The following is a 16,213-nucleotide window of genomic DNA, read 5'->3' as shown; positions in this document are numbered from 1 at the left end:
ACAATACAGTCGGAAATGTAAGCTTTTCTTCTCTGGAAAATCCGCAGCTGATATCTATGTAGCAGTAGTGGGTGGAGTGGTGGATGCAAATTTTCTGTCAGCCAACAGCGACACCATGAGTCATTTTTTATCTTCACACTGATATCTAATACTTATTCTCTCACAAAGTGTGAAAATATTTAGATAATAGTTACACACGTTTAAATGAACTGTTCATGTATGGCAAATCGTTCGTTGAAAAGAAATAAAGGCGTTATATTCGTAGAGTAAAACACTAACAGTCACCAACACAATAATTGTATTTAATATAAAATATTATGATGTGAAAGGGCTGTTGATCGCTCCATTATTTAAAAGTAGACAATATTAAGGAGAAGAAAAATACATATCCGGCTGCATTCGTGCCTGAGCGCCTGAGGAGAACTTCAGCACCATGGATAGAAAACTTTGGATCTTATAAGGCTGATAGCAAAAAGATATTGAACGATGTGTTGGTCTTTTCGTCAGTTCTCTTTGACTCAGCTAATGACAGAGACAGGGTAATAAAATTAAATATTGACTTTTTCCAACACCTAAACCGACAGCCACTGTTTGGCTGACTTAGACATGGGAACAATGTATTCACCACTCGCTGATATGTGATACTCGATGACACATGCAGTAAAAAGTTAAAGTGAGACTCCTGACAAACTGCGCAAAACGCTTGTTTTACAAAAAGGTTATTCTTTGCCAGCTACATTCGTAAAAATGCTCTACTATGTGTATCCGCGTGAAGCTCAGGGTCTCTGCCGGCAGAGACCAGGCTAAACCAACTCCTTCGTCAAGAATGATTTTGTTGTACTAAATAGTGAACTGGTCTAATTGAAGATAATCCACAAATAGCATCTCAACAAAAGCAAGGAGCTAAATTATTAAGACCATATTTTGCCATTGAATCATATTCAAAGACTATCTTTCTGAAGGAAGGGGTGACAAAGTTGACATATACAGTATCTGTGTACAACAGGGGAGGGGGGGGGAGTGAAGAAGGCGTTAAACAGAAAAACAACAAGTAGTCACGTGGCATTGAGGTAGTGATAGCAAAAATATATATGTGTTCATTTACTGACGTCATTTACGAGGCTAGCAGTCACCAGAAGGACGAATATCTCCCATAATTATGCAAAACCTTGTCTTTAACTACCAAAGCAATTTATTTAAAATTTAAAGATGTTAACACATGCTGCAGCCAGACAGACAATGAAAGGATTCAATAAACAAACAAAAATTAATTGTAACCAGTGAAATACTTTGAACAGGTCTTACCTCTACAGAAGTCTCTAAATCGTCGAACGGATCAACGAAGTCTGATGGACTTTTCCTCAGAGTCTGGTCAGCAGGCAGTGTGTTGTCATTATAAGATGTCACAAACTTAAAGTCACTGGTTCTAGATCCTGTTGTCAGGTATGCGTCATAGTTGTAAGCGCTGCGTAAAGTTCCTGTGCCGTCAACGTCTGCGTAATTAGGAGGGAGATAAGCGCTGGGGATGGCGACTGCTCCATCAAACAACAGTCTGGGCTTTCTCCTGCGACAAAACCTCACACCGAGGATGATGATGATGAAGGTCAGGAAAAAGGTGGACACAGACACCAGCGCGATGATCAGATAAGAGGTCAGTTTGGAATTCTTCTCATCATAAGAAATGTCCTTCAGTTCTGGCACCTCAGCCAAGTTATCAGAAATAAGTAAATACATGGAACAGGTGGCAGAGAGAGAGGGCTGTCCGTTATCTTTCACTGCCACAATAAGGTTCTGTTTCATGCTGTCAGATTCAGAAATGTCCCGCTGTGTCCTGATCTCTCCGCTGTGGACACCAATAGTGAAAAGTCCCGGATCAGTGGATTTCACTATATGATAGGACAGCCAGGCGTTCTGTCCGGAGTCCGCGTCCACCGCTATCACTTTGGACACCAGAGAGCCTCCGTGTGCAGCTTTGGGGACCAGCTCGGTCATGAAGGAGTTGCCCTCCGGGGCGGGGTACAGTATCTGAGGAGAGTTGTCATTCACATCCGATACGAACACACTGACGGTCACGTTGCTGCTGAGAGGAGGAGAACCGTTGTCCCTGGCCATCACCTGCACTTTAAAACTCCTGAACTGTTCATAATCAAACGACCTCACAGCGTGGATCACCCCCGTGTCTCCGTTAACAGACACATAGGAGGACACCGGGGCACCGTTCACCTCACCGGGTAACAGAGAATAAATCACTGTACCGTTTTGTCTCCAGTCGGGGTCTCGAGCAGTAACGGAACATAAAGTGGAGCCAGGTTTGTTATTTTCACTCACATATGCGCTGTACGACTGTTCCTCAAACACAGGTGGGTTGTCGTTGATGTCTGCTACAGATAACTGAACAGTTTTAGAGGAGGACAGAGGTGGAGAGCCCTCGTCAGTGGCAGTGATTGTAATGTTGTAATCAGACACTAGTTCACGGTCCAGTTGTCCCGTGGTCACCAGAGAATAATAGTTTTTAATAGAAGGAACCAACTTAAAAGGGGCTCCTTGCTGAATGGAGCAGCGGACCTGTCCGTTACTCTCTGAGTCTCTGTCCTGCACGTTAATGATGCCCACCTCTGTACCAGGTGACACGTTCTCAGGTATGGGGTTAGTCAGTGATTTCAGGTATATCACTGGTGCATTATCATTCTTATCAGTAACATCTATTATAACTTTGGCGTAAGAAGTTAGTCCTAAACCATCCTCAGCTTCCACTCTCATTTCAAAAGAACTACTTTCTTCAAAGTCAATCACTCCAGTTACTCTGATTTCTCCCGTTTTAGGATCGATAGAAAAAACATTTACATCGTCATCAGACACGTGGCCAAAGTCATACGTTACATCTCCATTCACTCCTTCATCTGCGTCTGTAGCACTAACAGTAATCACAATGGTATCTGGAGGAGAGTTTTCAGGCAGACTGGCTTTATAAACGGCCTGGCTGAACACTGGGGCGTTATCATTAGCATCCAGCACAGTGACGTGTATGACTACAGTACCTGATCTCTGCGGAGAGCCACCATCTAGAGCGGTGAGGAGTAAATTAATCTCTTCTTGTTTTTCTCGATCAAGTGTATTCTCTAGTACAAGTTCAACCTTGTTGCTGTCAACAGCGAGAATAAAGTTGTCATTCTTTTGTAGATTGTACCTCTGAACAGCATTTTGACCTATATCTGCGTCATGGGCCTCCTGTATAGAGAAGCGGTTACCCTTGTCTGCTGACTCGCTTATTTCCATTTCAATCAAATTCTTTTTGAATTTTGGTGAGTTGTCGTTTACATCTTGAATATGAAGACTCAGTCGATGAAGCTCCAAAGGATTTTCCAACACCAGATCTACTTTCACAACACACGAGGGTTTTTTGCCACAAAGGCTTTCTCTGTCCATTCTTTCCGATGTGATCAAATCTCCGGTACTCAGATTAATGTCACAGTAACGCTTTTGAGTCCCCTCGAAATCAACACGGACCTTTCGTGAAGATAAGGCCCTCAGATCGAGACCGAGATCTTTGGCTATATTTCCAATAACAGACCCGCGTTTCATCTCTTCTGGAATAGAATAGCTCAGGTCTCCATTAACGAGGTGCAGCGTTAAAAAGATGGAAGCGAAGCAGAAGATCGGACGAAGCGCTGAAAATCCTTTGTCTCCCATCCTCGGAAAAGAAACACGTCCACGGCTTACACAGATACCGTATATACCAAAAAATCTAATTCCAAAACTGATATAGTAATCCAAGAATTTGCGACATTGGACACAAAGGAAAATAGCCGTGGATTGAACGGGGTCTTCAGAGAAATTACAACCGATTTTAATGCAGTAGCAGTGGGTGGAGATGTCAGTGCTACTTTTGTGCTGGCCTACAGCGGCACCATGAGTCACTTTTCAGTCCTTGCACCTGCATGAAACCCTCTCCACAAAGTCTAAACCCACCCTATCTTCACCCACTCTCACTGTGTGCCACATGTAAAATATAAACACTACAATCTAATGTATAATGTTCAAATATAAATAAGTACCTTGAAAAAGACAATTTTATTATTAGTTCTGCACTGATAAAGCATGATAGAAAATGCACATTTTATAGTATTGGGAGTTATTTTAAACACCAAACGAATATCTAAATACTCAAAGTTCCACATGCTATTCAGGCTTATCAAAATCGCGATACTGTTGTGGTTTCCCATCCAACACTCCCAGGGCAGAACTTGTTTATTGAGTGATCTGATTGGTTTAACGGTCATTTTGCTTGAAAACAGTATGAAATACGAAAATTGAAATGAGAAAACATCATTCCATTCAGATATACCTTAGTTGCCCTAACCGAAGTGCGTTTCTGATATGTCTAGAGATAGCAAGATAGCAGATCATATACAACGCACATGATGTGAAAAGCTTGTGATGCTAATAATGGCGGCTGAGATATTTATGATCAAATGCTGCACATGTGTGCTCAAAGGTATAGCTCATTTCGTAACTCTACTTTTGTTTCAAAATATTCATGCTTAATATATCACTAAAGGGACAACTAATTACATAAATACATAAATACCACTATCATTATTATCATTCTTCTTATTATTTTTTTTAGTAGGGGCAGTAGCAGCGGTAACAGTAGTAAAAAAAAACAAGTCAGAAATGAAAAGAAAATAATTTTCCAGTTGCACTAGTTGTTTCAGGACCATGGACAGAGACAACAGGATGATAACATGGCATGGGAGGGCTTGTACTACAAAAATAAACTTTCTTCTGAGCTATAATTTTGTGTACACTCAGGGTCCTCCAAGTCATACAATGTTAAATGGCATCAGATTTGTTAGGATTAATAATTCAGAGATAATAATCATAATTAAATATTGAAAACGCATGAGGCTGTATTTGTCACCAATACATGCAACAGCATCAAAACTCCCAGGTAGTGTAACAATGACAAGTACAAGAAATTATAAAAGTTAAGCTTTAAAGAAAAAACGAGATAAAAAACATAGAAAAAAAACTCACAAAAAATATGTAAAAAGTACAAAATGGTAAACATGGTTAAGGGTTAAAGGTGAACAGTGCAAATAAAGAGTATATAATTGGTGAAAGGTATAGCATAGGTGAATGTGTTTAGAATAGGTGAATGTGTTTGCCCTTTCAGTGCGTGATTTCAATCTATCAGTGTGTGAAACAGTCCATTGCGAGGGTGATGGGGTCTTTCACTATCCACCTAGATCCTCTTGTTGTACTGGCTGTGCAAGGAGGGGAGCACAGTACCCTTAACGTACTTGTCTGACCACAGAATCCTCTGCAGGGCCATCCTGTCCTGAGAGAAGCTGTTCCCATACCTGGTGGTTGTGGTTCAGGATGCTCCACAAAGCAGATTAGAAAGATAGCAGGACTTTGTGTAAAACCTTACATTTCCTTTGCTGTCTGAGGTGATGGGGGCGTGGTCTTTTCTTTGCTCTCACAGTGTCAATATCTGTAGTCCATGTTAAGTGTCCCTAACATGGGCCAGAGAGAGGTTGAAGATGGTTTTGAACACTGAAGCAGAATGTCCATACAGGAATCTGCCAGGGGACGTCATCTACACCAGCTTCTTTCCTGGTGGTGACCTGCTTCAGTGTCCTCTTGTGCTCGTGCTCTGACAAGACCTGTGTGGAAAATCCACTCCCAGTGAGGTGTTGGCACTGACCCCTGCAGGACACTGCTTTATATTCTTCCTTATCACCACTGAGCAGACCTGGGTTGCAATGAGAGTGGCCCAGATTGATCTGTTGACCCGTGGTTTCTGATTGGAAAAATCTTTTCCCTCAAAGAAGGAACAACATTTTCTGCTACAATTTCTATGAAGCTAGTCACTACATCTGCAAACTCATTGATGTCCTTAAAACTGGATTGAAATATATCCCCTTTTACATCACTCAGGGCAGCCAGAGGGGTGGCCTCTGATTAGGTAGAACTGTGCAAGTCCTCTCACGTCACTACCCCTTCCCATACAAGTCTGTATTTGCTTGGGGGGAATGTACATGGCTGTAATGATTACTGAGCTGAACTCCCAAAGAAGATAGGATGACATAAGATCGTCAGGTTTTCTGGATGAGATGAGCAGGATTAAGAGAGGGCTTTGATGTACCCCGGACTACAACATCTGTTATTCTTCATAAGACAGACTCCCGCACCACTGGGTTTACCAGACATTTTTTCTTGATCTTTCTACTTCATCCTCACCAACTTAAGTCACTTCTTCCGAACTCCACACCCCAAGATTCTTTTCATTTTCAAACTTGTAGTCTACAAGTCCAACCAATGCTGACACAAGCGTCATCCCTTGAGGCAATTTATCAAATTTTGCACAGCTCTCTTTGGAGCCACAGAAGGTTAATACATCTGTTTTGTTTTTTTACAAATGCAGTAGTACTCAACAAGGCCGTAACTGGACTTTGATGTGTAAAATTACTGGAGTTCTCCTTTAAGAGGCAATGAGCTCCATGAGACACATGATCATACACAAGCGATGGGATAGGCAACGATGACATTTTCATACTGTGCACTTTTCCAGTGTCCTTGTACACTGAGCATTAGATCCACTGAATCAAACAAACTGGAACTTGGATCTACCTTTTCTTGGTAGCATTAAGAATTGAAGATGTAAACAAACACCAGCTGTTGATATTCTAGCTTCAGTACAGCCATCCCAGACTTTGCTGTAATGAGTGCATTAAATGTTTCCTTTCTTTTTAGTTGTCGAATAAAGGAGAATTCAACTTTACTTACTCACCAGTATAGTAGTTTTGAAAGATGAGCAGACAAAATCATCTTCACGTGTGTCCAGGATAATCCATAAGTAAGGGTTTTCTCTCAGAAGGTACAGAAACCTAGGAAGAAAATACAACAACACCATTGAATTTTGTTGAGTATATTGAATGAATTAACAACCTAGAAAACACACAGTATGCTGCGTTGGTATTGCATTTCAAAAGTAGATCTTTAAAATAAGATATGGATTTATAGTGTTAAATATAGTTTACACAAACATTCCCAGACGAATTGAACTGATGGGCTGTCAAAAGTGCCTTGTTACTTGCTTATGGTGGGTGGAAATAGGCTTAACATAATACAAGACACCCATTTTTAATTGTGGGTCATAATGCTGTCAGGATAAAATTGGATCAGCATAGGTTTTTAACGCATGTTATGGTATATATCTTTGATATGGTGCACTTCCAAAATCACACATAAGTTGTTCTTGTTCCCTGTGAAAATAAATATATAGGGGAAACTTAACTAAAGTTATTAGAATACATTTCACAGATATTAACCATTTACTAGAAAAAGAGCTATTTAGATCAATGGTCAAGTGCATTTGCCCCAAGCAAACATTAAGGCCTAACAGTGTCTTCAGTGCCACTGTAAGAGCAACGCGCCTCTCCTTCTTTAATACGGGGCACTTCCAAAATTGTCCACATTCCCTGTAAAGAAAATAAATATATAGGGGAAACTTAGTTAACTGTATTAGAGCACATTTAACAGATATTAAACCCTCAACTAGTTATTGGGAGGTTCGCCATGCTATGTGCCCAGTTGCGTTGGATTTATTTTATGAAAACCGAAGCGAAGCGTTAGCTAACATTGCTAAAGTATGCTAACGTTGACGTGCCAACGTTGAAAAGGAACGGAGCTTCAATGAACATACACAGGGCAACGACAATTAAAATAATTTACTGACCAGGTTGCATGGTTGAGTCCGGTAACTTATCTAACCAGTTCGCATTTACAAAAGATCTTAAAAAAGCAGCTTATTGGTCTTGCTAGCTTAGTACCGCGGATACTAACGCTTATTTCGACAAACACTAACTTCTGTGTTTGTTGCCATGGTGAAGACGTTAACGTACATTGATATTATGGTATGTCGCTGTTTCGTTGCTGCCGAGGCTCTGAACAACTGAGGCGACATCATTTATCTATTATAAGATATTATAAGTTATATAATACATCCATGGGCGACATTCACAGGTGTTTAGACTAAACTGCTGGACTTTCACATTTAACATTTAAACCAGAAATAAATGACACAGAGGAGGCAGGAACAGCCACCCGGCTGGCATCATTCACATATCGCGTGTATTTACGGAAGGGCACTGCAGGATAGTCTTTATTATCCTACTTCAGCCAACGCAGCATTAATTTGAATATTTAAATATCAATTTGAATAATTAGTTTACCGAGCGCAATGTTCATACTTAAGATTTAGAAACAAGATTTCCACATTGATATTTATATTGAAGATTATTATTAAAAATTTAAAATAGCAACTCTGATACCAAGCCTTTATTTGAAGCAGACCTAATATTAGATAGGCCTACAGACTTTTATGTCTAATTGCTTCTATTTGATGTGTATATTTGGTCATATTTTAGAATGGAGCCTGCTCCTGTTTGTCTCATTACATTTTTGTTACTGCATTAGCTAATTTTGCTGTTGATATAAAACTCAACACTTCCTGTATCAATTTCAAATTAAAAGCCCTCTGGTGTTTCAGTGGACAGATCCCTTGTAAAGTAAACAAGTAAAGAATGGTAATTGGTCGGCTGGAAAGACTGCATATAAATCAAAATCAACAGTGGCCAACACCATAAAAAGTGTCATGGCCAAGAAAGCTGGTTGTGTTTAGTTGTCTTGTGTCAATGTTGTCTTATGGTTTCCTGTTTTATTTTGAAAGTTTACTCTCCTCTCGTTTCAGGTAACTTGCCCCTGCCCCTTGTGTTTTTCCCGCCAGTCTGATTGTCTTCCCTGCCCTGATTGTTTCCACCTGTTCCCCATTACCCTGTGTATATATGGTCTGCGTCTCCTTTTGTCTGATGCCAGTTCGACTTGTCTTGTGTGCCACAGAACCAGCTCGTGCCATCGTCTCGTCAGGAATTGCCAGCGTTTGTCCCATGCCTCTGTCTTGTCAGGGTTTGTACTTTTCTTTGATACTTTGTCAAGCCCTTGTTTTTGTTAGTAGGTTTTCCCTCATATGAGTGGCCTTTCGTTTATTAGCTGTAGTAGCGTTTTTTCCACCTTGTGAGTGATTTTCAGTTGCACTTCAATAATAAAAGATTTGTTTATTTTTCACTTTGTCTCCTGAGTCGTGCGTTTGGGTTCAAGTCCTAGTTCAGTTGTGACAAAGTATGCACCATAAAAGTCTGAATACAAGTCAACTGTTCTGTGTGCTGTACAGATTAGCTACAAGTATTGCATAAATTAAACAGCTGGTGCAAAGGATCATTGGAAGTAGTGCAAATAAATACTGGATGAATATACAACTTGGGGTGGATGGAATATGTACACTATACACCATATGTACATTACACATTATGACAGCAAGCAGAATATATATTGACAATGAGAGTGCATGAATATATGTACTTGTTAAAAGCAGAGCTTCTTAAACTGTAAGAATATAGTGTCATAGAAGTGGATGTTTTTGTGTTAGATGGTTATTGTATTTAAGTGTACATCAGATGGCTGGCCTGTAAGAAGAAACCATTGTCTGGTTGTGCGGGCATACAGTGCCTCCAGTGTTGGAACAGGTTGTGTCCAAGGTGTGATGGTCTTTGGTGATGTTTCCTGCCTGTTTCCTGACTCTGGAGAGGTATAAAGTCCTCAATGGAAGGCAGGTTTGCAGTAATGATTTTATCTACATTCCTGACTGCCTTTTGTAGTCTGTTCCTGTCCTGTTGTGTGCCCGATCCAAACCAGACAGTGATGGGTGTGCAGAGAACAGACTGGATTATTGCATGGTGATGGGGCAGTGTTGGGAACTTCTCCTGAAGCCAATGATCATCTCCACAGTTCTGAGTGTGTTCATCTCTAGATTGTTCTGACTGTACTAGAGGGCCAGCTGTTCAACCTCCCATCTGTATGCACACTCATCACTGTCCAGGATATGGCAATGACCTTTGTGTCATCTGCAAACTTCAGAACAGATGGGTCTCCTTAGGTGTAGTAATTGGTGTAAAGGGAGAAGAGCAGTGGGGAGAGCACACATCCCTAGAGGCCACCAGTGTTGATTGTCACCTGCTGCCTTCACATCCTAACAAGGCTTTAATTGTGAATACATTTCAGGGCCTTGTTTAAGAAAATTCAATGACATGCATTGTTCCCTTAGATACCATCCCATAGGTAAGATCTAGCTCCATTTCCATCTTGTGGCACGTTTATGTTTCTACAACATACAGTTTGGTTGGGACATTAACACACATACCACCACAGTGACTGAAATCAGACAATAGCACTTTAGATGAGTACTCCAGAACAACAATGTGTTCAAAATAGCATGGTTATATCGTTGAATTTGCTAAATTAAAGTAATTGAAATGTGTATATGCATGCACACCATATGACAAAATTCTTCTGTGACATTACATGTTTACTTCATCATATAAACATAGGACCATAAGACCATCATTGATTGTAGGCTAGATAGCTGTCAACTCATTAATCTGCTATTATCTGAAAAGTGTAAATAATTTTAGTCAAAGAATGATGACTTAACCTAAACTGTCTAACTGATGTAAACTGCCAGACAAGCGTAACTTCCTCAGTTTATTTCAGCTCATCACTGAACATGTGACAAGCTTGAAAAATCTTTTTCGTAAAAATGACCAAATTACAGCATAAAATCACAGCTTCTGTGTGAATCACTAATCATTGACCGATAGCTTGCATAAAAAAAACTGCAAACCCAGGCTACCATTGTAATTATTCATCACACTTCCTATTTACTTGATGTCAATCTAACCTTGGCCTATCCCTTGAAGTCCTCACCTTCTGTAGCACATAAACAAACATTGTCAGAAAAAAGTGGATGCCTCTATGGTAGATAAAACATGATAAAGTGCCCTCTAGGGTGGCCATAGAGAAAACATGAGGCACTGCCAATAAGGCTGCCCTGTACATGTTGTATAATTAGTTGGCCTCCATGTGCCTCAAAATTGTTTAAATAGTTTATTGCTCCTGTATGTTTTTTATTACAAATGTGTTATAGTTATACTTTTAATCTGATTCACAAAATACATTAATATTAATCTTGTTTTGGACCTGTTTCACCATAAAAGCATCATACATTTCTGCATGCTGGTGGCCCCCACCACATGCAGCTGGTTCCCTTTTTTATTCTTTCCCCTTGCCCCTCAGACAGCCTGAGTGTGCCACTTGCTGCAGGAATCCATTTTGTCTTGTTTACAGTTTCTATCAGGAGCATTGTTTTGTACCAGAACTGAGCTACAGGCTGTTTTTCCAGTGAGAGCAGGTACACACAACCAACCTTGTTTAAGCTGTCTGGTGGCCCACATTAAAATTAGGTAAACTGGCTTACATCAAAAAGTATTTAAATAAAAATGAATGTGTATGTGTACTCCTAATTAATGTGATTACCTATATTAAACCTATATGCAATATTACAAAATGTGGGTGTTTCTTTATTTTTTTCAAATTGCATACTTATTTTTATTGTATGGATTCATACAGTATGTTTACTGACAGAAGGAGAAATGAACCAGGGAAAACAACCAGGGAAGTTTTAAGAACTTTTTTATTGGATCCAGTAGAAAGTCTGCCTTGGAAAGAAAATAATGAAATGCATGTGTGAGCTGAATTAAATCATCAATGAAAAGTACGGAAAACGATTTGAATTTGAGACTGAATTAATCAATCCTTCAGTCACGACAAATTATGATACTCAAGATTTAAACTTAACAATTGATGACAGTTTGGGAAAACATCAAAACAATAATAAAAAAAAGACAAACAAAACATTGGATTAACAGCTTGTACTGATTAACAGTGGATATTGGTTTATTACCCTTTCCTAGCTCCTCACCACCTTCGTATGTAAGTGATCCTGATTATCGAGAGAGTGAAAGCTCAAATTGAAAATGTCTTGTCATTAAAAAAAAACACCTTTAGTTAGTTATCCTGCCACTGTGGCCATATGTGCTGTGATACTTTGGCCAGGAGATGGCGCCTTTTGCTTAGCACTCCTGCACATGGCACAAGTGCAGTGAATGAAAGAATGAATGAAAAAGACAAATTGTGCTGCTGCCATCATGTAGTATTTTTAAACAGTAAGGGTTTATAACGTTAACCTCAGTGTTAACAGGCTCGGAAAATATCTGACATTGAAAACACACTATCATCAATGTCAAATTCCTTACTAGATTTAATTCACTGAGAGCATCTCAGGCAGTGACCATACGTCATGCACGCACTGCATGATGGTTCATGAAGTCCATCACTGCATTATGTTACAGCACAGCCACTGGCACAGTGGCACAATGACCTCTGTATTATGACTGCAGTGTTTGTGTGTCTTAGGCTACTGAAGGCACAGATTATTAAAGTGGAGACCAGTTATTGTTTTGGCGCATGTATCATTACTCTCCAGCTTAGGCGGGCGTCCCATGTAAAATACTACTTCTTGTGGGAGCAGCCAGCACATTCATTTTCAGTGCCAGATAGATAGATAGATAGATAGATAGATAGATAGATAGATAGATAGATAGATCTATCGGCAGATACCCACTGATAATTAACATTCAAAAGAGAACGCTCAACTCTTTTAACCACCTGAAATCCAGCCCCCGAGACACCCTCCACTCCAAAGTCCTCCAAACTCAAGAGCTGAGCCCAGAAAAGAGTCCCCTATGTCAGTTGGTACTGAGGCTAACTGCCCCCTCTCAGACACAGTCTGACCAGCCTCACAACAACACTGCTCTCCAAACACCAATCAGAGTAAAGCAAATTATAACACAATGTAAAGAAACCTACCTGGAACATTGGAAAGAAGAAACTAAAAGCCAAAGTAGATTAGAATGTTATCTAGCCCTAAAAAGAGATTATGAATTAGCAGAATATCTCTCTACTGTCAGAGATAGAAAGCAGAGACAGATCCTCACCAAGTACAGGCTCAGTGACCACAAACTGACAATCCAAACAGGAGGACACAAACAATCATGGCAACCAAAAGAAAACAGAACATGTGGTCACTGCTCGACAGGTGAGGTTGAGACAGAGATGCACTTTCTCCTACAATGTAAAGCATTCAACGAAATGAGGAACATTTATTTTAACAAGTTTAATTCGGTAATGTCAGACTTCAAAGAGCTAAACTACATATCAAAATTAAAAATACTCCTGGGAGAAGGAGACAGGGCATATCTTGCTGCCCAATATGTGTCAACATGCCACGACCTGAGGGACAGTGAATGACCGACACACACACACACACACACACACACACACACACACACACACACACACACACACACACACACACACAGACACACTGTATATACTGTATATATAATTAATGTAAATCAAACTTGGTGTTGTGTTTGTGTTGTTATTTGTTATGTTCTGTCTGAATGTTTGGACAAGTTGTGTTTTGATGCTTTGGCAACATTGTTGTAAAACTTTCATGCCAATAAAGCCCCTTTGAATTTAATTGAAAATAGGTAGGTAGGTAGGTAGGTAGGTAGGTAGGTAGGTAGGTAGGTAGATAGATAGATAGATAGATAGATAGATAGATAGATAGATAGATAGATAGATAGATAGATAGATAGATAGATAGATAGATAGATAGATAGATAGATAGATAGATAGATGTCATCAAATGCAAACTCCATACTTTAAATCGCCAAAAATTAAGGCCAGAATTGCACTACTACTCATGCATTTATATTTGGGATACCAGTAGGCCAATTAAGCTCATTTGCATTAATCATGACAGGCTGAAACACATTTACTTAATTCTCAACCTACTGTCTGCCCCTGTTTCCATTAACTCCTTTGCACTTTCTCTCACACACTGTGTCTCTGCAGTATGATGTGTAGTGCTGTTATTGCCACGGGCCAAAATTATTGTGCACATTAATCTCTCCATCTTCATCGTGGTTGCTTCCAAGTCACTCCATTTGCCTTCCTCAGCAGGATGATGGCTGTGCTGACTCACTGCAGCTGGCAACATAACCAGCCAACACTCCCACTAAGACAAACACATGTACTCTTCAGTTCTAGTAACTGATTTGCCTAAATTTGTCTTATCATGTGTTAAAAGACCCTTTTAGACAAATTTTGCAATTTATATTTCACCATTTGATCTTCCTCTATAGGTTTGTCCCTACCATATCACATAATTTAAGATAGACTTATGCACTGCACAATAAAGTCTATGTTTATGTTGTGTATAAACTGGAATAGATTAATCTCTCTGGACTGGACAGCTTATAAAGGGTGTGAGCACAGTGGCCAACTGCTCTGCTTGCATGTCTCTATTCACTCTGCCATAATATATATCCATATTCATTAGCCAGAGATTCACCGCTCTGCAGACCAAACACTGCAGGCTACTTCTTTGCACACTGAGCCAGTTTGCTTGTTTGTTAATTTGTTTGTATAACTCATACGAGCCAAAATTCAGAAAGACCAGAGCACATCTTACGAATGCTCATGGGAATATGTAACTGTAGGCATTTTGAATACGTGGGTGTAAGTGGTTTTTGTTAAAGTGTTGTTCTTCCATGTATCGGCTGTGAAATGTCAGAGACACCGTTTCTGTTATTGCATCATCAAATCAGCAGCCTAGTCCTCTGTGCTGCCTGTGGGACATGAAAGGACACACCTCCACACACACACACCTTGACCGTGCACCCCACAGTTTCAACCCTGTTTGCTAAGTATATAAGGCTGTTGCCATAGAGACCATTCCCAAAATAGCTGTAACCATAGAAACAGTTTTTTGTCTCCTGGAGAGAATAGTATAAAGAATGGGATGCAACATTCTTGAAAGCAGTTTTTTAAAACATGAACTCTTGAACCTCTGTCACTGCCACCTCCCATCTCTGGGTGCAAAATGAAGGTCAGAAGTGGAGAGAGGGAGACTTCATTAACTTTATATATTTCAGCAGCATCAGTATGTAAACATAAGAATGCAGAAACAAATCTGTTTGACACTAAGCCATGAATAAGTACAAAATTGTGTTTATTTCAGACAAATAAAACAACACAAAGTGAAATCTGTTGTTGTTCCTAGAGCTCTAAATGACTCTTTAGGAAACTATTGAACTGGCTGCCAGAGTGGATGGCTGGATAAAAGTATTGATTATCAATGTTACATTTTATCTAGGCCAGCATGACTGATGTCTCTCTACTGTGATCTCTTTTTTTGTGCAAACTCACCCACTGGGATACAGTAAATCTACTTAGCCACTCTATTAAATTATGCTGCTTCTGGACGCTTCCTTTCACAAGGGACTGTTTGGACCATCTGTGGCTGTGGCTTTCAACAAGGACAAATGAGGAATCAGCGCCGGGCAGGTCATTCTGCCTGTGTCTCAAATCTAAGTGCTTGTCAGTGCAGAGAAAGCAGTGAGATGAGCGCATGTGTAGCCTGTAGATAGTTTATCAGTTGTGCCTTTCACTGATGTGAAGAGATGTACTCCTTCTCTTTCTTACCGATTCATTCTTTCCCACTCGTCTGGAGTGTTGCACTGACCCCTTTTCCTCTAAACTCTCCTGAGATAAAAGGCACTGTAAAATGAGAACAATTCTGATACTGAATTTTAATTAAGGTTTTCATTACATAAGGCTATCTTTTAATTAAAGGGTGTCATTCATTACACAGTACTTAAAAAATACAGTTGAGCTGTTCACTCAAAAAAATACCATTTGTAATACAATCCTAAACTAAATTATCCAAATTCAATCATATTCTGTATTTTTTCCCATCTCAACGTGTAAATTGGTCCCCCAAGAGTCCCCAAGACAATAAATTCACATTTATTTTTAAGAAAGAAAACTTTATTAGTGATTTATAAACAAAACACATTACCACTGTTTCCATTTAGGTAAAATAAAAAAAGTCAGAAAATAAATGAAATAAATGAAATTCACTACTTCACTGTCACAGTTGATGAGCGGGTGTACAAAAAAAGGTTTTACAACAGATCTGGGCTAGTCCATTTAGGACAGCACATTGCCACCATAGTTCACCACCATACATTGGGAAAGAATGACAGCATGAACGCTCACTAAACACAAGCATACACTACATATACGTTCGTTTTTTTACACTGGAATATTTTTTTTTTTCATTCATTTTCTTTTTTTAAGAGTGAAAGGGAAGTGATAGCTCATCATAGGATCATACATATTT

General features: G+C 39.6%; 1 pseudogene; it reads right to left on the bottom strand.

Moving 5' to 3' along the window:
• Positions 1 to 948: 948 nt before the first annotated feature.
• Positions 949 to 3,940, bottom strand: LOC141012971 (protocadherin gamma-A11-like; annotated as a pseudogene).
• Between the last annotated feature and the right edge of the window lie 12,273 nt (positions 3,941 to 16,213).

This window comes from Pagrus major, chromosome 18 (assembly GCF_040436345.1).
Source record: "Pagrus major chromosome 18, Pma_NU_1.0".
Classification (NCBI taxonomy): domain Eukaryota; kingdom Metazoa; phylum Chordata; class Actinopteri; order Spariformes; family Sparidae; genus Pagrus; species Pagrus major.
This window is presented reverse-complemented; position numbering and strand designations above follow the sequence as displayed.